Genomic DNA, 27,396 nt, shown 5'->3' with positions numbered 1-27,396 from the left:
GTGTTTCAGGTGTACCCTGCATGGCATGTCCAGGGTCAGCCACATGAGCACTGTCCCACAGGTGTGAGCCTCAGAGAGGTGTTTTAGGTGTACCTGCATGGCATGTCCAGGGTCAGCCACATGAGCACTGTCCCACAGGTGTGAGCCTCAGAGAGGTGTTTCAGGTGTTCCCTGCATGCCATCCAGGGTCAGCCACATGAGCACTGTCCCACAGGAGTGAGTCTCAGAGAGGTGTTTCAGGAGTACCCGCATGGGATGTCCAGGGTCAGCCACATGAGCACTGTCCCACAGGTGTAGGCCTCAGAGAGGTGGTTCAGGTGTACCCCGCATGGCATGTCCAGGGTCAGCCACATGAGCACTGTCCCACAGGTGTGAGCCTCAGAGAGGTGTTTCAGGTGTAACCCGCATGGCATGCCCAGGGTCAGCCACATGCGCACTGTCTCACAGGTGTGAATCTCAGAGAGGTGTTTCAGGTGTACCCTGCATGGCATGTCCAGGGTCAGCCACATGAGCACTGTCCCACAGGTGTGAGCCTCAGAGAGGTGTTTCAGGTGTCCCTGCATGGCATGTCCAGGGTCAGCCACATGAGCACTGTCCCACAGGTATGAGCCTCAGAGAGGTGTTTCAGGTGTACCCTGCATGGCATGTCCAGGGTCAGCCACATGAGCACTGTCCCACAGGTGTGAGTCTCAGAGAGGTGTTTCAGGTGTACCCTGCATGGCATGTCCAGGGTCAGCCACATGAGCACTGTCCCACAGGTGTGAGTCTCAGAGAGGTGTTTCAGGTGTACCCTGCATGGCATGTCCAGGGTCAGCCACATGAGCACTGTCCCACTGGAGTGAGTCTCAGAGAGGTGTTTCAGGTGTACCCTGCATGGCATATCCAGGGTCAGCCACATGAGCACAGTCCCACAGGTGTGAGTCTCAGAGAGGTGTTTCAGGTGTACCCTGCATGGCATGTCCAGGGTCAGCCACATGAGCACTGTCCCACAGGTGTGAGTCTCAGAGAGGTGTTTCAGGTGTACCCTGCATGGCGTGTCCAGGGTCAGCCACATGAGCACTGTCCCACAGGTGTGAGTCTCAGAGAGGTGTTTCAGGTGTTCCCTGCATGGCATATCCAGGGTCAGCCACATGAGCACTGTCCCACAGGTGTGAGCCTCAGAGAGGTGTTTCAGGTGTACCCCCATGGCATGTCCAGGGTCAGCCACATGAGCACTGTCCCACAGGTGTGAGTCTCAGAGAAGTGTTTCAGGTGTACCCTACATGGCATGTAGAGGGTCAGCCACATGAGCACTGTCCCACAGGTGTGAGCCTCAGAGAGGTGTTTCAGGTGTACCCTGCATGGGGTGTCCAGGGTCAGCCACATGAGCACTGTCCCACAGGTGTGAGTCTCAGAGAAGTGTTTCAGGTGTACCCTGCATGGCATGTAGAGGGTCAGCCACATGAGCACTGTCCCACAGGTGTGAGTCTCAGAGAGGTGTTTCATGTGTTCCCTGCATGACATATCCAGGGTCAGCCACATGAGCACTGTCCCACAGGTGTGAGCCTCTGAGAGGTGTTTTAGGTGTACCTGCATGGCATGTCCAGGGTCAGCCGCATGAGCACTGTCCCACAGGTGTGAGCCTCAGAGAGGTGTTTCAGGTGTTCCCTGCATGGCATGTCCAGGGTCAGCCACATGAGCACTGTCCCACAGGTGTGAGCCTCAGAGAGGTGTTTCAGGTGTACCCCGCATGGCATGTCCAGGGTCAGTCACATGAGCACTGTCCCACAGGTGTGAGCCTCAGAGAGGTGTTTCAGGTGTACCCTGCATGGCATGTTCAGGGTCACCCACATGAGCACTGTCCCACAGGTGTGAACCTCAGATAGGTGTTTCAGGTGTACCCTGCATGGCATGTCCAGGGTCAGCCACATGAGCACTGTCCCACAGGTGTGAGCCTCAGAGAGGTGTTTTAGGTGTACCTGCATGGCATGTCCAGGGTCAGCCGCATGAGCACTGTCCCACAGGTGTGAGCCTCAGAGAGGTGTTTCAGGTGTTCCCTGCATGCCATCCAGGGTCAGCCACATGAGCACTGTCCCACAGGAGTGAGTCTCAGAGAGGTGTTTCAGGAGTACCCGCATGGGATGTCCAGGGTCAGCCACATGAGCACTGTCCCACAGGTGTAGGCCTCAGAGAGGTGGTTCAGGTGTACCCCGCATGGCATGTTCAGGGTCAGCCACATGAGCACTGTCCCACAGGTGTGAGCCTCAGAGAGGTGTTTCAGGTGTAACCCGCATGGCATGCCCAGGGTCAGCCACATGCGCACTGTCTCACAGGTGTGAATCTCAGAGAGGTGTTTCAGGTGTACCCTGCATGGCATGTCCAGGGTCAGCCACATGAGCACTGTCCCACAGGTGTGAGCCTCAGAGAGGTGTTTCAGGTGTCCCTGCATGGCATGTCCAGGGTCAGCCACATGAGCACTGTCCCACAGGTGTGAGCCTCAGAGAGGTGTTTCAGGTGTACCCTGCATGGCATGTCCAGGGTCAGCCACATGAGCACTGTCCCACAGGTGTGAGTCTCAGAGAGGTGTTTCAGGTGTACCCTGCATGGCATGTCCAGGGTCAGCCACATGAGCACTGTCCCACAGGTGTGAGTCTCAGAGAGGTGTTTCAGGTGTACCCTGCATGGCATGTCCAGGGTCAGCCACATGAGCACTGTCCCACTGGAGTGAGTCTCAGAGAGGTGTTTCAGGTGTACCCTGCATGGCATATCCAGGGTCAGCCACATGAGCACAGTCCCACAGGTGTGAGTCTCAGAGAGGTGTTTCAGGTGTACCCTGCATGGCATGTCCAGGGTCAGCCACATGAGCACTGTCCCACAGGTGTGAGTCTCAGAGAGGTGTTTCAGGTGTACCCTGCATGGCGTGTCCAGGGTCAGCCACATGAGCACTGTCCCACAGGTGTGAGTCTCAGAGAGGTGTTTCAGGTGTTCCCTGCATGGCATATCCAGGGTCAGCCACATGAGCACTGTCCCACAGGTGTGAGCCTCAGAGAGGTGTTTCAGGTGTACCCCCATGGCATGTCCAGGGTCAGCCACATGAGCACTGTCCCACAGGTGTGAGTCTCAGAGAAGTGTTTCAGGTGTACCCTACATGGCATGTAGAGGGTCAGCCACATGAGCACTGTCCCACAGGTGTGAGCCTCAGAGAGGTGTTTCAGGTGTACCCTGCATGGGGTGTCCAGGGTCAGCCACATGAGCACTGTCCCACAGGTGTGAGTCTCAGAGAAGTGTTTCAGGTGTACCCTGCATGGCATGTAGAGGGTCAGCCACATGAGCACTGTCCCACAGGTGTGAGTCTCAGAGAGGTGTTTCATGTGTTCCCTGCATGACATATCCAGGGTCAGCCACATGAGCACTGTCCCACAGGTGTGAGCCTCAGAGAGGTGTTTTAGGTGTACCTGCATGGCATGTCCAGGGTCAGCCGCATGAGCACTGTCCCACAGGTGTGAGCCTCAGAGAGGTGTTTCAGGTGTTCCCTGCATGGCATGTCCAGGGTCAGCCACATGAGCACTGTCCCACAGGTGTGAGTCTCAGAGAGGTGTTTCAGGAGTACCCGCATGGGATGTCCAGGGTCAGCCACATGAGCACTGTCCCACAGGTGTAGGCCTCAGAGAGGTGGTTCAGGTGTACCCCGCATGGCATGTCCAGGGTCAGCCACATGAGCACTGTCCCACAGGTGTGAGCCTCAGAGAGGTGTTTCAGGTGTACCCCGCATGGCATGTCCAGGGTCAGCCACATGCGCACTGTCTCACAGGTGTGAATCTCAGAGAGGTGTTTCAGGTGTACCCTGCATGGCATGTCCAGGGTCAGCCACATGAGCACTGTCCCACAGGTGTGAGCCTCAGAGAGGTGTTTCAGGTGTCCCTGCATGGCATGTCCAGGGTCAGCCACATAAGCACTGTCCCACAGGTGTGAGCCTCAGAGAGGTGTTTCAGGTGTACCCTGCATGGCATGTCCAGGGTCAGCCACATGAGCACTGTCCCACAGGTGTGAGTCTCAGAGAGGTGTTTCAGGTGTACCCTGCATGGCATGTCCAGGGTCAGCCACATGAGCACTGTCCCACAGGTGTGAGTCTCAGAGAGGTGTTTCAGGTGTACCCTGCATGGCATGTCCAGGGTCAGCCACATGAGCACTGTCCCACTGGAGTGAGTCTCAGAGAGGTGTTTCAGGTGTACCCTGCATGGCATGTTCAGGGTCAGCCACATGAGCACTGTCCCACAGGTGTGAACCTCAGATAGGTGTTTCAGGTGTACCCTGCATGGCATGTCCAGGGTCAGTCACATGAGCACTGTCCCACTGGTGTGAGCCTCAGAGAGGTGTTTCAGGTGTACCAGCATGGCATGTCCAGGGTCAGCCACATGAGCACTGTCCCACAGGTGTGAGCCTCAGAGAGGTGTTTCAGGTGTTCCCTGCATGGCATGTCCAGGGTCAGCCACATGAGCACTGTCCCACAGGTGTGAGTCTCAGAGAGGTGTTTCAGGAGTACCCGCATGGCATGTCCAGGGTCAGCCACATGAGCACTGTGCCACAGGTGTGAGCCTCAGAGAGGTGGTTCAGGTGTACCCCGCATGGCATGTCCAGGGTCAGCCACATGAGCACTGTCCCACAGGTGTGAGCCTCAGAGAGGTGTTTCAGGTGTACCCCGCATGGCATGTCCATGGTCAGCCACATGCGCACTGTCTCACAGGTGTGAGTCTCAGAGAGGTGTTTCAGGTGTACCCTGCATGGCATGTCCAGGGTCAGCCACATGAGCACTGTCCCACTGGTGTGAGTCTCAGAGAGGTGTTTCAGGTGTACCCTGCATGGCATGTCCAGGGTCAGCCACATGAGCACTGTCCCACATGTGTGAGCCTCAGAGAGGTGTTTCAGGTGTACCCTGCATGGCATGTCCAGGGTCAGCCACATGAGCACTGTCCCACATGTGTGAGCCTCAGAGAGGTGTTTCAGGTGTACCCCGCATGGCATGTCCAGGGTCAGCCACATGGGCACTGTCTCACAGGTGTGAGTCTCAGAGAGGTGTTTCAGGTGTACCCTGCATGGCATGTCCAGGGTCAGCCACATGAGCACTGTCCCACAGGTGTGAGTCTCAGAGAGGTGTTTCAGGTGTACCCTGCATGGCATGTCCAGGGTCAGCCACGTGACCACTGTCCCACAGGTGTGAGTCTCAGAGAGGTGTTTCAGGTGTACCCTGCATGGCATGTCCAGGATCAGCCACGTGAGCACTGTCCCATAGGTGTGAGCCTCAGAGAGGTGGTTCAGGTGTACCCTGCATGGCATGTCCAGGGTCAGCCACATGAGCACTGTCCCACAGGTGTGAACCTCAGAGAGGTGTTTCAGGTGTACCCTGCATGGCATGTCCAGGGTCAGCCACATGATCAAGGTCCCTCAGGTGTGAGCCTCAGAGAGGTGTTTCAGGTGTACCCTGCATGGCATATCCAGGGTCAGCCACATGAGCACTGTCCCACAGGTGTGAGTCTCAGAGAGGTGTTTCAGGTGTTCCCTGCATGGCATATCCAGGGTCAGCCACATGAGCACTGTCCCACAGGTGTGAGCCTCAGAGAGGTGTTTCAGGTGTACCCCCATGGCATGTCCAGGGTCAGCCTCATGAGCACTGTCACACAGGTGTGAGTCTCAGAGAGTTGTTTCAGGTGTACCCGCATGGCATGTCCAGGGTCAGCCACGTGAGCACTGTCCCACTGGTGTGAGCCTCAGAGAGGTGTTTCAGGTGTACCTGCATGGCATGTCCAGGGTCAGCCACATGAGCACTGTCCCACAGGTGTGAGTCTCAGAGAGGTGTTTCAGGTGTACCCTGCATGGCATGTCCAGGGCAGCCACATGAGCACTGTCCCACAGGTGTGAACCTCAGAGAGGTGTTTCAGGTGTACCTGCATGGCATGTCCAGGGTCAGCCACATGAGCGCTGTCCCACAGGTGTGAGTCTCAGAGAGGTGTTTCAGGTGTACCCTGCATGGCATGTCCAGGGTCAGCCACGTGAGCGCTGTCCCTCAGGTGTGAGTCTCAGAGAGGTGTTTCAGGTGTACCCCCATGGCATGTCCAGGGTCAGCCACATGAGCACTGTCCCACAGGTGTGAGCCTCAGAGAGGTGTTTCAGGTGTACCCCGCATGGCATGTCCAGGGTCAGTCACATGAGCACTGTCCCACAGGTGTGAGCCTCAGAGAGGTGTTTCAGGTGTACCCTGCATGGCATGTTCAGGGTCACCCACATGAGCACTGTCCCACAGGTGTGAACCTCAGATAGGTGTTTCAGGTGTACCCTGCATGGCATGTCCAGGGTCAGCCACATGAGCACTGTCCCACAGGTGTGAGCCTCAGAGAGGTGTTTTAGGTGTACCTGCAAGGCATGTCCAGGGTCAGCCACATGAGCACTGTCCCACAGGTGTGAGCCTCAGAGAGGTGTTTCAGGTGTTCCCTGCATGCCATCCAGGGTCAGCCACATGAGCACTGTCCCACAGGAGTGAGTCTCAGAGAGGTGTTTCAGGAGTACCCGCATGGGATGTCCAGGGTCAGCCACATGAGCACTGTCCCACAGGTGTAGGCCTCAGAGAGGTGGTTCAGGTGTACCCCGCATGGCATGTCCAGGGTCAGCCACATGAGCACTGTCCCACAGGTGTGAGCCTCAGAGAGGTGTTTCAGGTGTAACCCGCATGGCATGCCCAGGGTCAGCCACATGCGCACTGTCTCACAGGTGTGAATCTCAGAGAGGTGTTTCAGGTGTACCCTGCATGGCATGTCCAGGGTCAGCCACATGAGCACTGTCCCACAGGTGTGAGCCTCAGAGAGGTGTTTCAGGTGTCCCTGCATGGCATGTCCAGGGTCAGCCACATGAGCACTGTCCCACAGGTGTGAGCCTCAGAGAGGTGTTTCAGGTGTACCCTGCATGGCATGTCCAGGGTCAGCCACATGAGCACTGTCCCACAGGTGTGAGTCTCAGAGAGGTGTTTCAGGTGTACCCTGCATGGCATGTCCAGGGTCAGCCACATGAGCACTGTCCCACAGGTGTGAGTCTCAGAGAGGTGTTTCAGGTGTACCCTGCATGGCATGTCCAGGGTCAGCCACATGAGCACTGTCCCACTGGAGTGAGTCTCAGAGAGGTGTTTCAGGTGTACCCTGCATGGCATATCCAGGGTCAGCCACATGAGCACAGTCCCACAGGTGTGAGTCTCAGAGAGGTGTTTCAGGTGTACCCTGCATGGCGTGTCCAGGGTCAGCCACATGAGCACTGTCCCACAGGTGTGAGTCTCAGAGAGGTGTTTCAGGTGTTCCCTGCATGGCATATCCAGGGTCAGCCACATGAGCACTGTCCCACAGGTGTGAGCCTCAGAGAGGTGTTTCAGGTGTACCCCCATGGCATGTCCAGGGTCAGCCACATGAGCACTGTCCCACAGGTGTGAGTCTCAGAGAAGTGTTTCAGGTGTACCCTACATGGCATGTAGAGGGTCAGCCACATGAGCACTGTCCCACAGGTGTGAGCCTCAGAGAGGTGTTTCAGGTGTACCCTGCATGGGGTGTCCAGGGTCAGCCACATGAGCACTGTCCCACAGGTGTGAGTCTCAGAGAAGTGTTTCAGGTGTACCCTGCATGGCATGTAGAGGGTCAGCCACATGAGCACTGTCCCACAGGTGTGAGTCTCAGAGAGGTGTTTCATGTGTTCCCTGCATGACATATCCAGGGTCAGCCACATGAGCACTGTCCCACAGGTGTGAGCCTCAGAGAGGTGTTTTAGGTGTACCTGCATGGCATGTCCAGGGTCAGCCGCATGAGCACTGTCCCACAGGTGTGAGCCTCAGAGAGGTGTTTCAGGTGTTCCCTGCATGGCATGTCCAGGGTCAGCCACATGAGCACTGTCCCACAGGTGTGAGCCTCAGAGAGGTGTTTCAGGTGTACCCCGCATGGCATGTCCAGGGTCAGTCACATGAGCACTGTCCCACAGGTGTGAGCCTCAGAGAGGTGTTTCAGGTGTACCCTGCATGGCATGTTCAGGGTCACCCACATGAGCACTGTCCCACAGGTGTGAACCTCAGATAGGTGTTTCAGGTGTACCCTGCATGGCATGTCCAGGGTCAGCCACATGAGCACTGTCCCACAGGTGTGAGCCTCAGAGAGGTGTTTTAGGTGTACCTGCATGGCATGTCCAGGGTCAGCCGCATGAGCACTGTCCCACAGGTGTGAGCCTCAGAGAGGTGTTTCAGGTGTTCCCTGCATGCCATCCAGGGTCAGCCACATGAGCACTGTCCCACAGGAGTGAGTCTCATAGAGGTGTTTCAGGAGTACCCGCATGGGATGTCCAGGGTCAGCCACATGAGCACTGTCCCACAGGTGTAGGCCTCAGAGAGGTGGTTCAGGTGTACCCCGCATGGCATGTCCAGGGTCAGCCACATGAGCACTGTCCCACAGGTGTGAGCCTCAGAGAGGTGTTTCAGGTGTAACCCGCATGGCATGCCCAGGGTCAGCCACATGCGCACTGTCTCACAGGTGTGAATCTCAGAGAGGTGTTTCAGGTGTACCCTGCATGGCATGTCCAGGGTCAGCCACATGAGCACTGTCCCACAGGTGTGAGCCTCAGAGAGGTGTTTCAGGTGTCCCTGCATGGCATGTCCAGGGTCAGCCACATGAGCACTGTCCCACAGGTGTGAGCCTCAGAGAGGTGTTTCAGGTGTACCCTGCATGGCATGTCCAGGGTCAGCCACATGAGCACTGTCCCACAGGTGTGAGTCTCAGAGAGGTGTTTCAGGTGTACCCTGCATGGCATGTCCAGGGTCAGCCACATGAGCACTGTCCCACAGGTGTGAGTCTCAGAGAGGTGTTTCAGGTGTACCCTGCATGGCATGTCCAGGGTCAGCCACATGAGCACTGTCCCACTGGAGTGAGTCTCAGAGAGGTGTTTCAGGTGTACCGTGCATGGCATATCCAGGGTCAGCCACATGAGCACAGTCCCACAGGTGTGAGTCTCAGAGAGGTGTTTCAGGTGTACCCTGCATGGCATGTCCAGGGTCAGCCACATGAGCACTGTCCCACAGGTGTGAGTCTCAGAGAGGTGTTTCAGGTGTACCCTGCATGGCGTGTCCAGGGTCAGCCACATGAGCACTGTCCCACAGGTGTGAGTCTCAGAGAGGTGTTTCAGGTGTTCCCTGCATGGCATATCCAGGGTCAGCCACATGAGCACTGTCCCACAGGTGTGAGCCTCAGAGAGGTGTTTCAGGTGTACCCCCATGGCATGTCCAGGGTCAGCCACATGAGCACTGTCCCACAGGTGTGAGTCTCAGAGAAGTGTTTCAGGTGTACCCTACATGGCATGTAGAGGGTCAGCCACATGAGCACTGTCCCACAGGTGTGAGCCTCAGAGAGGTGTTTCAGGTGTACCCTGCATGGGGTGTCCAGGGTCAGCCACATGAGCACTGTCCCACAGGTGTGAGTCTCAGAGAAGTGTTTCAGGTGTACCCTGCATGGCATGTAGAGGGTCAGCCACATGAGCACTGTCCCACAGGTGTGAGACTCAGAGAGGTGTTTCATGTGTTCCCTGCATGACATATCCAGGGTCAGCCACATGAGCACTGTCCCACAAGTGTGAGCCTCAGAGAGGTGTTTTAGGTGTACCTGCATGGCATGTCCAGGGTCAGCCGCATGAGCACTGTCCCACAGGTGTGAGCCTCAGAGAGGTGTTTCAGGTGTTCCCTGCATGGCATGTCCAGGGTCAGCCACATGAGCACTGTCCCACAGGTGTGAGTCTCAGAGAGGTGTTTCAGGAGTACCCGCATGGGATGTCCAGGGTCAGCCACATGAGCACTGTCCCACAGGTGTAGGCCTCAGAGAGGTGGTTCAGGTGTACCCCGCATGGCATGTCCAGGGTCAGCCACATGAGCACTGTCCCACAGGTGTGAGCCTCAGAGAGGTGTTTCAGGTGTACCCCGCATGGCATGTCCAGGGTCAGCCACATGCGCACTGTCTCACAGGTGTGAATCTCAGAGAGGTGTTTCAGGTGTACCCTGCATGGCATGTCCAGGGTCAGCCACATGAGCACTGTCCCACAGGTGTGAGCCTCAGAGAGGTGTTTCAGGTGTCCCTGCATGGCATGTCCAGGGTCAGCCACATGAGCACTGTCCCACAGGTGTGAGTCTCAGAGAGGTGTTTCATGTGTTCCCTGCATGACATATCCAGGGTCAGCCACATGAGCACTGTCCCATAGGTGTGAGTCTGAGAGAGGTGTTTCAGGTGTACCCTGCATGGCATGTCCAGGGTCAGCCACATGAGCACAGTCCCACAGGTGTGAGTCTCAGAGAGGTGTTTCAGGTGTACCCTGCATGGCATGTTCAGGGTCAGCCACATGAGCACTGTCCCACAGGTGTGAGCCTCAGAGAGGTGTTTCAGGTGTACCCCCATGGCATGTCCAGGGTCAGCCACATGAGCACTGTCCCACAGGTGTGAGTCTCAGAGAAGTGTTTCAGGTGTACCCTACATGGCATGTAGAGGGTCAGCCACATGAGCACTGTCCCACAGGTGTGAGCCTCAGAGAGGTGTTTCAGGTGTACCCTGCATGGGGTGTCCAGGGTCAGCCACATGAGCACTGTCCCACAGGTGTGAGTCTCAGAGAAGTGTTTCAGGTGTACCCTGCATGGCATGTAGAGGGTCAGCCACATGAGCACTGTCCCACAGGTGTGAGTCTCAGAGAGGTGTTTCATGTGTTCCCTGCATGACATATCCAGGGTCAGCCACATGAGCACTGTCCCATAGGTGTGAGTCTGAGAGAGGTGTTTCAGGTGTACCCTGCATGGCATGTCTAGGGTCAGCCACGTGAGCACTGTCCCACAGGTGTGAGCCTCAGAGAGGTGTTTCAGGTGTACCCTGCATGGCATGTCCAGGGTCAGCCACATGCGCACTGTCCCACAGGTGTGAGTCTCACAGAGGTGTTTCAGGTGTACCCGCATGGCATGTTCAGGGTCAGCCACAAGAGCACTGTCCCACAGGTGTGAACCTCAGATAGGTGTTTCAGGTGTACCCTGCATGGCATGTCCAGGGTCAGCCACATGCGCACTGTCTCACAGGTGTGAGTCTCAGAGAGGTGTTTCAGGTGTACCCTGCATGGAATGTCCAGGGTCAGCCACATGAGCACTGTCCCACAGGTGTGAGTCTCAGAGAGGTGTTTCAGGTGTACCCTGCATGGCATGTCCAGGGTCAGCCACATGAGCACTGTCCCACAGGTGTGAGTCTCAGAGAGGTGTTTCAGGTGTACCCCGCATGGCATGTCCAGGGTCAGCCACATGAGCACTGTCCCACATGTGTGAGCCTCAGAGAGGTGTTTCAGGTGTACCCCGCATGGCATGTCCAGGGTCAGCCACATGAGCACTGTCCCACAGGTGTGAGTCTCAGAGAGGTGTTTAAGGTGTACCCGCATGGCATGTCCAGGGTCAGCCACATGCGCACTGTCTCACAGGTGTGAGTCTCAGAGAGTTGTTTCAGGTGTACCCTGCATGGCATGTCCAGGGTCAGCCACATGAGCACTGTCCCACAGGTGTGAACCTCAGATAGGTGTTTCAGGTGTTCCCTGCATGGCATATCCAGGGTCAGCCACATGAGCACTGTCCCACAGGTGTGAGTCTCAGAGAGGTGTTTCAGGTGTACCCTGCATGGCATGTCCAGGGTTAGCCACATGAGCACTGTCCCACAGGTGTGAACCTCAGAGAGGTGTTTCAGGTGTACCCTGCATGGCATGTCCAGGGTCAGCCACATGAGCACTGTCCCACAGGTGTGAGTCTCAGAGAGGTGTTTCAGGTGTACCCTGCATGGCATGTCCAGGGTCAGCCACGTGACCACTGTCCCACAGGTGTGAGTCTCAGAGAGGTGTTTCAGGTGTACCCTGCATGGCATGTCCAGGGTCAGCCACGTGAGCACTGTCCCATAGGTGTGAGCCTCAGAGTGGTGGTTCAGGTGTACCCTGCATGGCATGTCCAGGGTCAGCCACATGAGCACTCTGCAACAGGTGTGAACCTCAGAGTGGTGTTTCAGGTGTACCCTGCATGGCATGTCCAGGGTCAGCCACATGATCAAGGTCCCTCAGGTGTGAGCCTCAGAGACGTGTTTCACGTGTACCCTGCATGGCATATCCAGGGTCAGCCACATGAGCACTGTCCCACAGGTGTGAGTCTCAGAGAGGTGTTTCAGGTGTACCCTCATGGCATGTCCAGGGTCAGCCACATGAGCACTGTCCCACAGGTGTGAGCCTCAGAGAGGTGTTTCAGGTGTGCCCCGCATGGCATGTCCAGGGTCAGCCACATGAGCATTGTTCCACAGGTGTGAGTCTAGGAGAGGTGTTTCAGGTGTACCCGCATGGCATGTCCAGGGTCAGCCACATGCGCACTGTCTCACAGGTGTGAGTCTCAGAGAGGTGTTTCAGGTGTACCCTGCATGGCATGTCCAGGGTCAGCCACATGAGCACTGTCCCACAGGTGTGAAGCTCAAAGAGTTGTTTCAGGTGTACCCTGCATGGCATGTCCAGGGTCAGCCACATGAGCACCCTCCCACAGGTGTGAACCTCAGAAAGGTGTTTCAGGTGTACCCCGCATGGCATGTCCAGGGTCAGTCACATGAGCACTGTCCCACAGGTGTGAGCCTCAGAGAGGTGTTTCAGGTGTACCCGCATGGCATTTTCAGGGTCAGCCACAAGAGCACTGTCCCACAGGTGTGAACCTCAGATAGGTGTTTCAGGTGTACCCTGCATGGCATGTCCAGGGTCAGCCACATGCGCACTGTCTCACAGGTGTGAGTCTCAGAGAGGTGTTTCAGGTGTACACTGCATGGCATGTCAGGGTCAGCCACATGAGCACTGTCCCACAGGTGTGAGTCTCAGAGAGGTGTTTCAGGTGTACCCTGCATGGCATGTCCAGGATCAGCCACATGAGCACTGTCCCTCAGGTGTGAGTCTCAGAGAGGTGTTTCAGGTGTACCCCGCATGGTATGTCCAGGGTCAGCCACATGAGCACTGTCCCACATGGGTGAGCCTCAGAGAGGTGTGTCAGGTGTACCCCGCATGGCATGTCCAGGGTCAGCCACATGAGCACTGTCCCACAGGTGTGAGTCTCAGAGAGGTGTTTCAGGTGTACCCGCATGGCATGTTCAGGGTCAGCCACAAGAGCACTGTCCCACAGGTGTGAACCTCAGATAGGTGTTTCAGGTGTACCCTGCATGGCATGTCCAGGGTCAGCCACATGCGCACTGTCTCACAGGTGTGAGTCTCAGAGAGGTGTTTCAGGTGTACCCTGCATGGCATGTCAGGGTCAGCCACATGAGCACTGTCCCACAGGTGTGAGTCTCAGAGAGGTGTTTCAGGTGTACCCTGCATGGCATGTCAGGGTCAGCCACATGAGCACTGTCCCACAGGTGTGAGTCTCAGAGAGGTGTTTCAGGTGTACCCGCATGGCATGTTCAGGGTCAGCCACAAGAGCACTGTTCCACAGGTGTGAACCTCAGATAGGTGTTTCAGGTGTACCCTGCATGGCATGTCCAGGGTCAGCCACATACGCACTGTCTCACAGGTGTGAGTCTCAGAGAGGTGTTTCAGGTGTACCCTGCATGGCATGTCCAGGGTCAGCCACATGAGCACTGTCCCACAGGTGTGAGTCTCAGAGAGGTGTTTCAGGTGTACCCTGCATGGCATGTCCAGGGTCAGCCACATGAGCACTGTCCCACAGGTGTGAGTCTCAGAGAGGTGTTTCAGGTGTACCCTGCATGGCATGTCCAGGGTCAGCCACATGAGCACTGTCCCACAGGTGTGAGTCTCAGAGAGGTGTTTCAGGTGTACCCTGCATGGCATGTCCAGGGTCAGCCACGTGACCACTGTCCCACAGGTGTGAGTCTCAGAGAGGTGTTTCAGGTGTACCCTGCATGGCATGTCCAGGGTCAGCCACGTGAGCACTGTCCCATAGGTGTGAGCCTCAGAGAGGTGGTTCAGGTGTACCCTGCATGGCATGTCCAGGGTCAGCCACATGAGCACTGTCCCACAGGTGTGAACCTCAGGGAGGTGTTTCAGGTGTACCCTGCATGGCATGTCCAGGGTCAGCCACATGAGCACTGTCCCACAGGTGTGAGCCTCAGAGAGGTGTTTCAGGTGTGCCCCGCATGGCATGTCCAGGGTCAGCCACATGAGCACTGTTCCACAGGTGTGAACCTCAAAGAGTTGTTCCAGGTGTACCTTGCATGGCATGTCCAGGGTCAGCCACATGAGCACTGCCCCACAGGTGTGAGTCTCAGAGAGGTGTTTCAGGTGTACCCTGCATGGCATATCCAGGGTCAGCCACAGGAGCACTGTCCCACAGGTGTGAGTCTCAGAGAGGTGTTTCAGGTGTTCCCTGCATGGCATATCCAGGGTCAGCCACATGAGCACTGTCCCACAGGTGTGAGCCTCAGAGAGGTGTTTCAGGTGTACCCCCATGTCATGTCCAGGGTCAGCCACATGAGCACCCTCCCACAGGTGTGAACCTCAGAAAGGTGTTTCAGGTGTACCCCGCATGGCATGTCCAGGGTCAGTCACATGAGCACTGTCCCACAGGTGTGAGCCTCAGAGAGGTGTTTCAGGTGTACCCGCATGGCATTTTCAGGGTCAGCCACAAGAGCACTGTCCCACAGGTGTGAACCTCAGATAGGTGTTTCAGGTGTACCCTGCATGGCATGTCCAGGGTCAGCCACATGCGCACTGTCTCACAGGTGTGAGTCTCAGAGAGGTGTTTCAGGTGTACACTGCATGGCATGTCAGGGTCAGCCACATGAGCACTGTCCCACAGGTGTGAGTCTCAGAGAGGTGTTTCAGGTGTACCCTGCATGGCATGTCCAGGATCAGCCACATGAGCACTGTCCCTCAGGTGTGAGTCTCAGAGAGGTGTTTCAGGTGTACCCCGCATGGTATGTCCAGGGTCAGCCACATGAGCACTGTCCCACATGGGTGAGCCTCAGAGAGGTGTGTCAGGTGTACCCCGCATGGCATGTCCAGGGTCAGCCACATGAGCACTGTCCCACAGGTGTGAGTCTCAGAGAGGTGTTTCAGGTGTACCCGCATGGCATGTTCAGGGTCAGCCACAAGAGCACTGTCCCACAGGTGTGAACCTCAGATAGGTGTTTCAGGTGTACCCTGCATGGCATGTCCAGGGTCAGCCACATGCGCACTGTCTCACAGGTGTGAGTCTCAGAGAGGTGTTTCAGGTGTACCCTGCATGGCATGTCAGGGTCAGCCACATGAGCACTGTCCCACAGGTGTGAGTCTCAGAGAGGTGTTTCAGGTGTACCCTGCATGGCATGTCAGGGTCAGCCACATGAGCACTGTCCCACAGGTGTGAGTCTCAGAGAGGTGTTTCAGGTGTACCCGCATGGCATGTTCAGGGTCAGCCACAAGAGCACTGTTCCACAGGTGTGAACCTCAGATAGGTGTTTCAGGTGTACCCTGCATGGCATGTCCAGGGTCAGCCACATACGCACTGTCTCACAGGTGTGAGTCTCAGAGAGGTGTTTCAGGTGTACCCTGCATGGCATGTCCAGGGTCAGCCACATGAGCACTGTCCCACAGGTGTGAGTCTCAGAGAGGTGTTTCAGGTGTACCCTGCATGGCATGTCCAGGGTCAGCCACATGAGCACTGTCCCACAGGTGTGAGTCTCAGAGAGGTGTTTCAGGTGTACCCTGCATGGCATGTCCAGGGTCAGCCACATGAGCACTGTCCCACAGGTGTGAGTCTCAGAGAGGTGTTTCAGGTGTACCCTGCATGGCATGTCCAGGGTCAGCCACGTGACCACTGTCCCACAGGTGTGAGTCTCAGAGAGGTGTTTCAGGTGTACCCTGCATGGCATGTCCAGGGTCAGCCACGTGAGCACTGTCCCATAGGTGTGAGCCTCAGAGAGGTGGTTCAGGTGTACCCTGCATGGCATGTCCAGGGTCAGCCACATGAGCACTGTCCCACAGGTGTGAACCTCAGGGAGGTGTTTCAGGTGTACCCTGCATGGCATGTCCAGGGTCAGCCACATGAGCACTGTCCCACAGGTGTGAGCCTCAGAGAGGTGTTTCAGGTGTGCCCCGCATGGCATGTCCAGGGTCAGCCACATGAGCACTGTTCCACAGGTGTGAACCTCAAAGAGTTGTTCCAGGTGTACCTTGCATGGCATGTCCAGGGTCAGCCACATGAGCACTGCCCCACAGGTGTGAGTCTCAGAGAGGTGTTTCAGGTGTACCCTGCATGGCATATCCAGGGTCAGCCACAGGAGCACTGTCCCACAGGTGTGAGTCTCAGAGAGGTGTTTCAGGTGTTCCCTGCATGGCATATCCAGGGTCAGCCACATGAGCACTGTCCCACAGGTGTGAGCCTCAGAGAGGTGTTTCAGGTGTACCCCCATGTCATGTCCAGGGTCAGCCACATGAGCACTGTCTCACAGGTGTGAGTCTCAGAGAGGTGTTTCAGGTGTACCCTCATGGCATGTCCAGGGTCAGCCACGTGAGCACTGTCCCACTGGTGTGAGCCTCAGAGAGGTGTTTCAGGTGTACCTGCATGGCATGTCCAGTGTCACCCACATGAGCACTGTCCCACAGGTGTGAACCTCAGAGAGGGTTTCAGGTGTACCTGCATGGCATGTCCACGGTCAGCCACATGAGCACTGTCCCACAGGTGTGAGCCTCAGAGAGGTGTTTCAGGTGTCCCAGCATGGCATGTCCAGGGTCAGCCACGTGAGCACTGTCCCTCAGGTGTGAGTCTCAGAGAGGTGTTTCAGGTGTACCCTGCATGGCATGTCCAGGGTCAGCCACATGAGCACTGTCCCACAGGTGTGAGCCTCAGAGAGGTTTTTCAGGTGTACCCCGCATGGCATGTCCAGGGTCAGTCACATGAGCACTGTCCCACAGGTGTGAGCCTCAGAGAGGTGTTTCAGGTGTACCCGCATGGCATGTTCAGGGTCAGCCACATGAGCACTGTCCCACAGGTGTGAACCTCAGATAGGTGTTTCAGGTGTACCCTGCATGGCATGTCCAGGGTCAGCCACATGAGCACTGTCCCACAGGTGTGAGCCTCAGAGAGGTGTTTTAGGTGTACCTGCATGGCATGTCCAGGGTCAGCCGCATGAGCACTGTCCCACAGGTGTGAGCCTCAGAGAGGTGTTTCAGGTGTTCCCTGCATGGCATGTCCAGGGTCAGCCACATGAGCACTGTCCCACAGGTGTGAGTCTCAGAGAGGTGTTTCAGGAGTAACCGCATGGCATGTCCAGGGTCAGCCACATGAGCACTGTCCCACAGGTGTGGGCCTCAGAGAGGTGGTTCAGGTGTACCCCGCATGGCATGTCCAGGGTCAGCCACATGAGCACTGTCCCACAGGTGTGAGCCTCAGAGAGGTGTTTCAGGTGTACCCCGCATGGCATGTCCAGGGTCAGCCACATGAGCACTGTCAAACAGGTGTGAGTCTCAGAGAGGTGTTTCAGGTGTACCCTGCATGGCATGTCCAGCGTCAGCCACATGAAAACTGTCCCAGAGGTGTGAGTCTCAGAGAGGTGTTTCAGGTGTACCCTGCATGGCATGTCCACGGTTAGCCACATGAGCACTGTCCCACTGGTGTCAGTCTCAGAGAGGTGTTTCAGGTGTACCCTGCATGGCATATCCAGGGTCAGCCACATGAGCACTGTCCCACAGGTGTGAGTCTCAGAGAGGTGTTTCAGGTGTCCCCTGCATGGCATGTCCAGGGTCAGCCACATGAGCACTGTCCCACAGGTGTGAGCCTCAGAGAGGTGTTTCAGGTGTGCCCCGCATGGCATGTCCAGGGTCAGCCACATGAGCACTGTCCCACAGGTGTGAACCTCAGAGAGTTGTTTCAGGTGTACCCTGCATGGCATGTCCAGGGTCAGCCACATGAGCACTGTCCCACAGGTGTGAGTCTCAGAGAGGTGTTTCAGGTGTACCCTGCATGGCGTGTCCAGGGTCAGCCACATGAGCACTGTCCCACAGGTGTGAGTCTCAGAGAGGTGTTTCAGGTGTTCCCTGCATGGCATATCCAGGGTCAGCCACATGAGCACTGTCCCACAGGTGTGAGCCTGAGAGAGGTGTTTCAGGTGTACCCCCATGGCATGTCCAGGGTCAGCCACAAGAGCACTGTCCCACAGGTGTGAGTCTAAGAGAAGTGTTTCAGTTGTACCCTACATGGCATGTAGAGGGTCAGCCACATGAGCACTGTCCCACAGGTGTGAGTCTCAGAGAAGTGTTTCAGGTGTACCCTGCATGGCATGTCCAGGGTCAGCCACATGAGCACTGTCCCACTGGTGTCAGTCTCAGAGAGGTGTTTCAGGTGTACCCTGCATGGCATATCCAGGGTCAGCCACATGAGCACTGTCCCACAGGTGTGAGTCTCAGAGAGGTGTTTCAGGTGTCCCCTGCATGGCATGTCCAGGGTCAGCCACATGAGCACTGTCCCACAGGTGTGAGCCTCAGAGAGGTGTTTCAGGTGTGCCCCGCATGGCATGTCCAGTGTCAGCCACATGAGCACTGTCCCACAGGTGTGAACCTCAGAGAGTTGTTTCAGGTGTACCCTGCATGGCATGTCCAGGGTCAGCCACATGAGCACTGTCCCACAGGTGTGAGTCTCAGAGAGGTGTTTCAGGTGTACCCTGCATGGCGTGTCCAGGGTCAGCCACATGAGCACTGTCCCACTGGTGTGAGTCTCAGAGAGGTGTTTCAGGTGTTCCCTGCATGGCATATCCAGGGTCAGCCACATGAGCACTGTCCCACAGGTGTGAGCCTGAGAGAGGTGTTTCAGGTGTACCCCCATGGCATGTCCAGGGTCAGCCACAAGAGCACTGTCCCACAGGTGTGAGTCTCAGAGAAGTGTTTCAGTTGTACCCTACATGGCATGTAGAGGGTCAGCCACATGAGCACTGTCCCACAGGTGTGAGTCTCAGAGAAGTGTTTCAGGTGTACCCTGCATGGCATGTCCAGGGTCAGCCACATGAGCACTGTCCCATAGGTGTGAGTCTGAGAGAGGTGTTTCAGGTGTACCCTGCATGGCATGTCTATGGTCAGCCACGTGAGCACTGTCCCACAGGTGTGAGCCTCAGAGAGGTGTTTCAGGTGTACCCTGCATGGCATGTCCAGGGTCAGCCACATGCGCACTGTCCCACAGGTGTGAGTCTCACAGAGGTGTTTCAGGTGTACCCTGCATGGCATGTCCAGGGTCAGCCAGGTGAGCACTGTCCCACTGGTGTGAGCCTCAGAGAGGTGTTTCAGGTGTACCTGCATGGCATGTCCAGGGTCAGCCACATGAGCACTGTCCCACAGGTGTGAGTCTCAGAGAGGTGTTTCAGGTGTACCCTGCATGGCATGTCCAGCGTCAGCCACGTGAGCACTGTCCCTCAGGTGTGAATCTCAGAGAGGTGTTTCAGGTGTACCTTGCATGGAATGTCCAGGGTCAGCCACATGAGCACTGTCCCACAGGTGTGAGCCTCAGAGAGGTGTTTCAGGTGTCCCTGCATGGCATGTTTAGGGTCAGCCACGTGAGCACTGTCCCTCAGGTGTGAGTCTCAGAGAGGTGTTTCAGGTGAACCCTGCATGGCATGTCCAGGGTCAGCCACATGAGCACTGTCCCACAGGTGTGAGCCTCAGAGAGGTGTTTCAGGTGTGCCCCGCATGGCATGTCCAGGGTCAGCCACATGAGCACTGTCCCACAGGTGTGAACCTCAGAGAGTTGTTTCAGGTGTACCCTGCATGGCATGTCCAGGGTCAGCCACATGAGCACTGTCCCACAGGTGTGAGTCTCAGAGAGGTGTTTCAGGTGTACCCTGCATGGCGTGTCCAGGGTCAGCCACATGAGCACTGTCCCACAGGTGTGAGTCTCAGAGAGGTGTTTCAGGTGTTCCCTGCATGGCATATCCAGGGTCAGCCACATGAGCACTGTCCCACAGGTGTGAGCCTCAGAGAGGTGTTTTAGGTGTACCTGCATGGCATGTCAGGGTCAGCCACATGAGCACTGTCCCACAGGTGTGAGTCTCAGAGAGGTGTTTCAGGTGTACCCTGCATGGCATGTCCAGGATCAGCCACATGAGCACTGTCCCTCAGGTGTGAGTCTCAGAGAGGTGTTTCAGGTGTACCCCGCATGGTATGTCCAGGGTCAGCCACATGAGCACTGTCCCACATGTGTGAGCCTCAGAGAGGTGTTTCAGGTGTACCTCGCATGGCATGTCCAGCGTCAGCCACATGAGCACGGTCCCACAGGTGTGAGTCTCAGAGAGGTGTTTCAGGTGTACCCGCATGGCATGTTCAGGGTCAGCCACAAGAGCACTGTTCCACAGGTGTGAACCTCAGATAGGTGTTTCAGGTGTACTCTGCATGGCATGTACAGGGTCAGCCACATGCGCACTGTCTCACAGGTGTGAGTCTCAGAGAGGTGTTTCAGGTGTACCCTGCATGGCATGTCCAGGGTCAGCCACATGAGCACTGTCCCACAGGTGTGAGTCTCAGAGAGGTGTTTCAGGTGTACCCTGCATGGCATGTATAGGGTCAGCCACATGAGCACTGTCCCACAGGTGTGAGTCTCAGAGAGGTGTTTCAGGTGTACCCTGCATGGCATGTCCAGGGTCAGCCACATGAGCACTGTCCCACAGGTGTGAGTCTCAGAGAGGTGTTTCAGGTGTACCCTGCATGGCATGTCCAGGGTCAGCCACGTGACCACTGTCCCACAGGTGTGAGTCTCAGAGAGGTGTTTCAGGTGTACCCTGCATGGCATGTCCAGGGTCAGCCACGTGAGCACTGTCCCATAGGTGTGAGCCTCAGAGAGGTGGTTCAGGTGTACCCTGCATGTCATGTCCAGGGTCAGCCACATGAGCACTGTCCCACAGGTGTGAAACTCAGGGAGGTGTTTCAGGTGTACCCTGCATGGCATGTCCAGGGTCAGCCACATGATCAAGGTCCCTCAGGTGTGAGCCTCAGAGAGGTTTTTCAGGTGTACCCTGCATGGCATATCCAGGGTCAGCCACATGAGCACTGTCCCACAGGTGTGAGTCTCAGAGAGGTGTTTCAGGTGTACCCTGCATGGCATGTCCAGGGTCAGCCACATGAGCACTGTCCCACAGGTGTGAGCCTCAGAGAGGTGTTTCAGGTGTGCCCCGCATGTCATGTCCAGGGTCAGCCACATGAGCACTGTTCCACAGGTTTGAACCTCAAAGAGTTGTTTCAGGTGTTCCCTGCATGGCATATCCAGGGTCAGCCACATGAGCACTGTCCCACCGGTGTGAGCCTCAGAGAGGTGTTTCAGGTGTACCCCCATGGCATGTCCAGGGTCAGCCACATGAGCACTGTCTCACAGGTATGAGTCTCAGAGAGGTGTTTCAGGTGTACCCTCATGGCATGTCCAGGGTCAGCCACGTGAGCACTGTCCCACTGGTGTGAGCCTCAGAGAGGTGTTTCAGGTGTACCTGCATGGCATGTCCAGGGTCAGCCACATGAGCACTGTCCCACAGGTGTGAGTCTCAGAGAGGTGTTTCAGGTGTACCCTGCATGGCATGTCCAGTGTCACCCACATGAGCACTGTCCCACAGGTGTGAACCTCAGAGAGGTGTTTCAGGTGTACCTGCATGGCATGTCCAGGGTCAGCCACATGAGCACTTTCCCACAGGTGTGAGCCTCAAAGAGGTGTTTCAGGTTTCCCTGAATGGCATGTCCAGAGTCAGCCACGTGAGCACTGTCCCTCAGGTGTGAGTCTCAGAGAGGTGTTTCAGGTGTACCCTGCATGGCATGTCCAGGGTCAGCCACATGAGCACTGTCCTACAGGTGTGAGTCTAAGAGAGGTGTTTCAGGAGTAACCGCATGGCATGTCCAGGGTCAGCCATATGAGCACTGTCCAACAGGTGTAGGCCTCAGAGAGGTGGTTCAGGTGTACCCCGCATGGCATGTCCAGGGTCAGCCACATGAGCACTGTCCCACAGGTGTGAGCCTCAGAGAGGTGTTTCAGGTGTACCCCGCATGGCATGTCCAGGGTCAGCCACATGCGCACTGTCTCACAGGTGTGAATCTAAGAGAGGTGTTTCAGGTGTACCCTGCATGGCATGTCCAGTGGCAGCCACATGAGCACTGTCCCACAGGTGTGAGCCTCAGAGAGGTGTTTTAGGTGTCCATGCATGGCATGTCCAGGGTCAGCCACATGAGCACTGTCCCACAGGTGTGAGCCTCAGAGAGGTGTTTCAGGTGTACCCTGCATGGCATGTCAGGGTCAGCCACATGAGCACTGTCCCACAGGTGTGAGTCTCAGAGAGGTGTTTCAGGTGTACCCTGCATGGCATGTCCAGGATCAGCCACATGAGCACTGTCCCTCAGGTGTGAGTCTCAGAGAGGTGTTTCAGGTGTACCCCGCATGGTGTGTCTAGGGTCAGCCACATGAGCACTGTCCCACATGTGTGAGCCTCAGAGAGGTGTTTCAGGTGTACCTCGCATGGCATGTCCAGGGTCAGCCACATGAGCACGGTCCCACAGGTGTGAGTCTCAGAGAGGTGTTTCAGGTGTACCCGCATGGCATGTTCAGGGTCAGCCACAAGAGCACTGTTCCACAGGTGTGAACCTCAGATAGGTGTTTCAGGTGTACTCTGCATGGCATGTACAGGGTCAGCCACATGCGCACTGTCTCACAGGTGTGAGTCTCAGAGAGGTGTTTCAGGTGTACCCTGCATGGCATGTCCAGGGTCAGCCACATGAGCACTGTCCCACAGGTGTGAGTCTCAGAGAGGTGTTTCAGGTGTACCCTGCTTGGCATGTCCAGGGTCAGCCACATGAGCACTGTCCCACAGGTGTGAGTCTCAGAGAGGTGTTTCAGGTGTACCCTGCATGGCATGTCCAGGGTCAGCCACGTGACCACTGTCCCACAGGTGTGAGTCTCAGAGAGGTGTTTCAGGTGTACCCTGCATGGCATGTCCAGGGTCAGCCACGTGAGCACTGTCCCATAGGTGTGAGCCTCAGAGAGGTGGTTCAGGTGTACCCTGCATGTCATGTCCAGGGTCAGCCACATGAGCACTGTCCCACAGGTGTGAACCTCAGGGAGGTGTTTCAGGTGTACCCTGCATGGCATGTCCAGGGTCAGCCACATGATCAAGGTCCCTCAGGTGTGAGCCTCAGAGAGGTTTTTCAGGTGTACCCTGCATGGCATATCCAGGGTCAGCCACATGAGCACTGTCCCACAGGTGTGAGTCTCAGAGAGGTGTTTTAGGTGTACCCTGCATGGCATGTCCAGGGTCAGCCACATGAGCACTGTCCCACAGGTGTGAACCTCAGAGAGGTGTTTCAGGTGTGCCCCGCATGTCATGTCCAGGGTCAGCCACATGAGCACTGTTCCACAGGTGTGAACCTCAAAGAGTTGTTTCAGGTGTTCCCTGCATGGCATATCCAGGGTCAGCCACATGAGCACTGTCCCACAGGTGTGAGCCTCAGAGAGGTGTTTCAGGTGTACCCCCATGGCATGTCCAGGGTCAGCCACATGAGCACTGTCTCACAGGTGTGAGTCTCAGAGAGGTGTTTCAGGTGTACCCTCATGGCATGTCCAGGGTCAGCCACGTGAGCACTGTCCTACTGGTGTGAGCCTCAGAGAGGTGTTTCAGGTGTACCTGCATGGCATGTCCAGGGTCAGCCACATGAGCACTGTCCCACAGGTGTGAGTCTCAGAGAGGTGTTTCAGGTGTACCCTGCATGGCATGTCCAGTGTCACCCACATGAGCACTGTCCCACAGGTGTGAACCTCAGAGAGGTGTTTCAGGTGTACCTGCATGGCATGTCCAGGGTCAGCCACGTGAGCACTGTCCCTCAGGTGTGAGTCTCAGAGAGGTGTTTCAGGTGTACCCTGCATGGCATGTCCAGGGTCAGCCACATGAGCACTGTCCTACAGGTGTGAGCCTCAGAGAGGTGTTTCAGGTGTTCCCTGCATGGCATGTCCAGGGTCAGCCACATGAGCACTGTCCCACAGGTGTGAGTCTAAGAGAGGTGTTTCAGGAGTAACCGCATGGCATGTCCAGGGTCAGCCATATGAGCACTGTCCAACAGGTGTAGGCCTCAGAGAGGTGGTTCAGGTGTACCCCGCATGGCATGTCCAGGGTCAGCCACATGAGCACTGTCCCACAGGTGTGAGCCTCAGAGAGGTGTTTCAGGTGTACCCCGCATGGCATGTCCAGGGTCAGCCACATGCGCACTGTCTCACAGGTGTGAATCTAAGAGAGGTGTTTCAGGTGTACCCTGCATGGCATGTCCAGTGTCAGCCACATGAGCACTGTCCCACAGGTGTGAGCCTCAGAGAGGTGTTTTAGGTGTCCATGCATGGCATGTCCAGGGTCAGCCACATGAGCACTGTCCCACAGGTGTGAGCCTCAGAGAGGTGTTTCAGGTGTACCCTGCATGGCATGTCAGGGTCAGCCACATGAGCACTGTCCCACAGGTGTGAGTCTCAGAGAGGTGTTTCAGGTGTACCCTGCATGGCATGTCCAGGATCAGCCACATGAGCACTGTCCCTCAGGTGTGAGTCTCAGAGAGGTGTTTCAGGTGTACCCCGCATGGTATGTCCAGGGTCAGCCACATGAGCACTGTCCCACATGTGTGAGCCTCAGAGAGGTGTTTCAGGTGTACCTCGCATGGCATGTCCAGGGTCAGCCACATGAGCACGGTCCCACAGGTGTGAGTCTCAGAGAGGTGTTTCAGGTGTACCCTGCATGGCATGTCCAGGGTCAGTCACATGAGCACTGTCCCACAGGTGTGAGCCTCAGAGAGGTGTTTCAGGTGTACCCCCATGGCATGTTCAGGGTCAGCCACAAGAGCACTGTTCCACAGGTGTGAACCTCAGATAGGTGTTTCAGGTGTACTCTGCATGGCATGTACAGGGTCAGCCACATGCGCACTGTCTCACAGGTGTGAGTCTCAGAGAGGTGTTTCAGGTGTACCCTGCATGGCATGTCCAGGGTCAGCCACATGAGCACTGTCCCACAGGTGTGAGTCTCAGAGAGGTGTTTCAGGTGTACCCTGCATGGCATGTCCAGGGTCAGCCACATGAGCACTGTCCCACAGGTGTGAGTCTCAGAGAGGTGTTTCAGGTGTACCCTGCATGGCATGTCCAGGGTCAGCCACGTGACCACTGTCCCACAGGTGTGAGTCTCAGAGAGGTGTTTCAGGTGTACCCTGCATGGCATGTCCAGGGTCAGCCACGTGAGCACTGTCCCATAGGTGTGAGCCTCAGAGAGGTGGTTCAGGTGTACCCTGCATGTCATGTCCAGGGTCAGCCACATGAGCACTGTCCCACAGGTGTGAACCTCAGGGAGGTGTTTCAGGTGTACCCTGCATGGCATGTCCAGGGTCAGCCACATGATCAAGGTCCCTCAGGTGTGAGCCTCAGAGAGGTTTTTCAGGTGTACCCTGCATGGCATATCCAGGGTCAGCCACATGAGCACTGTCCCACAGGTGTGAGTCTCAGAGAGGTGTTTCAGGTGTACCCTGCATGGCATGTCCAGGGTCAGCCACATGAGCACTGTCCCACAGGTGTGAGCCTCAGAGAGGTGTTTCAGGTGTGCCCCGCATGTCATGTCCAGGGTCAGCCACATGAGCACTGTTCCACAGGTGTGAACCTCAAAGAGTTGTTTCAGGTGTTCCCTGCATGGCATATCCAGGGTCAGCCACATGAGCACTGTCCCACAGGTGTGAGCCTCAGAGAGGTGTTTCAGGTGTACCCCCATGGCATGTCCAGGGTCAGCCACATGAGCACTGTCTCACAGGTGTGAGTCTCAGAGAGGTGTTTCAGGTGTACCCTCATGGCATGTCCAGGGTCAGACACGTGAGCACTGTCCCACTGGTGTGAGCCTCAGAGAGGTGTTTCAGGTGTACCTGCATGGCATGTCCAGGGTCAGCCACATGAGCACTGTCCCACAGGTGTGAGTCTCAGAGAGGTGTTTCAGGTGTACCCTGCATGGCATGTCCAGTGTCACCCACATGAGCACTGTCCCACAGGTGTGAACCTCAGAGAGGTGTTTCAGGTGTACCTGCATGGCATGTCCAGGGTCAGCCACATGAGCACTGTCCCACAGGTGTGAGCCTCAAAGAGGTGTTTCAGGTTTCCCTGAATGGCATGTCCAGAGTCAGCCACGTGAGCACTGTCCCTCAGGTGTGAGTCTCAGAGAGGTGTTTCAGGTGTACCCTGCATGGCATGTCCAGGGTCAGCCACATGAGCACTGTCCCACAGGTGTGAGCCTCAGAGAGGTGTTTCAGGTGTTCCCTGCATGGCATGTCCAGGGTCAGCCACATGAGCACTGTCCCACAGGTGTGAGTCTAAGAGAGGTGTTTCAGGAGTAACCGCATGGCATGTCCAGGGTCAGCCATATGAGCACTGTCCAACAGGTGTAGGCCTCAGAGAGGTGGTTCAGGTGTACCCCGCATGGCATGTCCAGGGTCAGCCACATGAGCACTGTCCCACAGGTGTGAGCCTCAGAGAGGTGTTTCAGGTGTACCCCGCATGGCATGTCCAGGGTCAGCCACATGCGCACTGTCTCACAGGTGTGAATCTAAGAGAGGTGTTTCAGGTGTACCCTGCATGGCATGTCCAGTGTCAGCCACATGAGCACTGTCCCACAGGTGTGAGCCTCAGAGAGGTGTTTTAGGTGTCCATGCATGGCATGTCCAGGGTCAGCCACATGAGCACTGTCCCACAGGTGTGAACCTCAGAGAGGTGTTTCAGGTGTACCCTGCATGGCATGTCCAGGGTCAGCCACATGAGCACTGTCCCACAGGTGTGAGTCTCAGAGAGGTGTTTCAGGTGTACCTTCATGGCATGTCCAGGGTCAGCCGCATGAGCACTGTCCCACAGGTGTGAGCCTCAGAGAGGTGTTTCAGGTGTTCCCTGCATGGCATGTCCAGGGTAAGCCACATGAGCACTGTCCCACAGGTGTGAGTCTCAGAGAGGTGTTTCAGGAGTACCCGCATGGCATGTCCAGGGTCAGCCACATGAGCACTGTCCCACAGGTGTGAGCCTCAGAGAGTTGGTTCAGGTGTACCCCGCATGGCATGTCCAGGGTCAGCCACATGAGCACTGTCCCACAGGTGTGAGCCTCAGAGAGGTGTTTCAGGTGTACCCCGCATGGCATGTCCAGGGTCAGCCACATGCGCACTGTCTCAAAGGTGTGAGCCTCAGAGAGGTGTTTCACGTGTACCCCGCATGGCATGTCCAGGGTCAGCCACATGAGCACTGTCCCACAGGTGTGAGCCTCAGAGAGGTGTTTCAGGTGTGCCCCGCATGGCATGTCCAGGGTCAGCCACATGAGCACTGTTCCACAGGTGTGAACCTCAAAGAGTTGTTTCAGGTGTACCTTGCATGGCATGTCCAGGGTCAGC

General features: G+C 56.4%; 1 protein-coding gene across 2 annotated transcripts in view; it reads left to right on the top strand.

The window, feature by feature from the left end:
• Window positions 1-27,396, top strand: part of FTCD (formimidoyltransferase cyclodeaminase) — a gene marked incomplete at its 5' end in the record, with an annotated part of 81,576 nt that overhangs the window by 41,989 nt on the left and 12,191 nt on the right. The window lies entirely within an intron of this gene.

Source organism: Spermophilus citellus, assembly GCF_964194105.1.
Source record: "Spermophilus citellus genome assembly, chromosome: 7".
NCBI lineage: Eukaryota > Metazoa > Chordata > Mammalia > Rodentia > Sciuridae > Spermophilus > Spermophilus citellus.
This window is presented reverse-complemented; position numbering and strand designations above follow the sequence as displayed.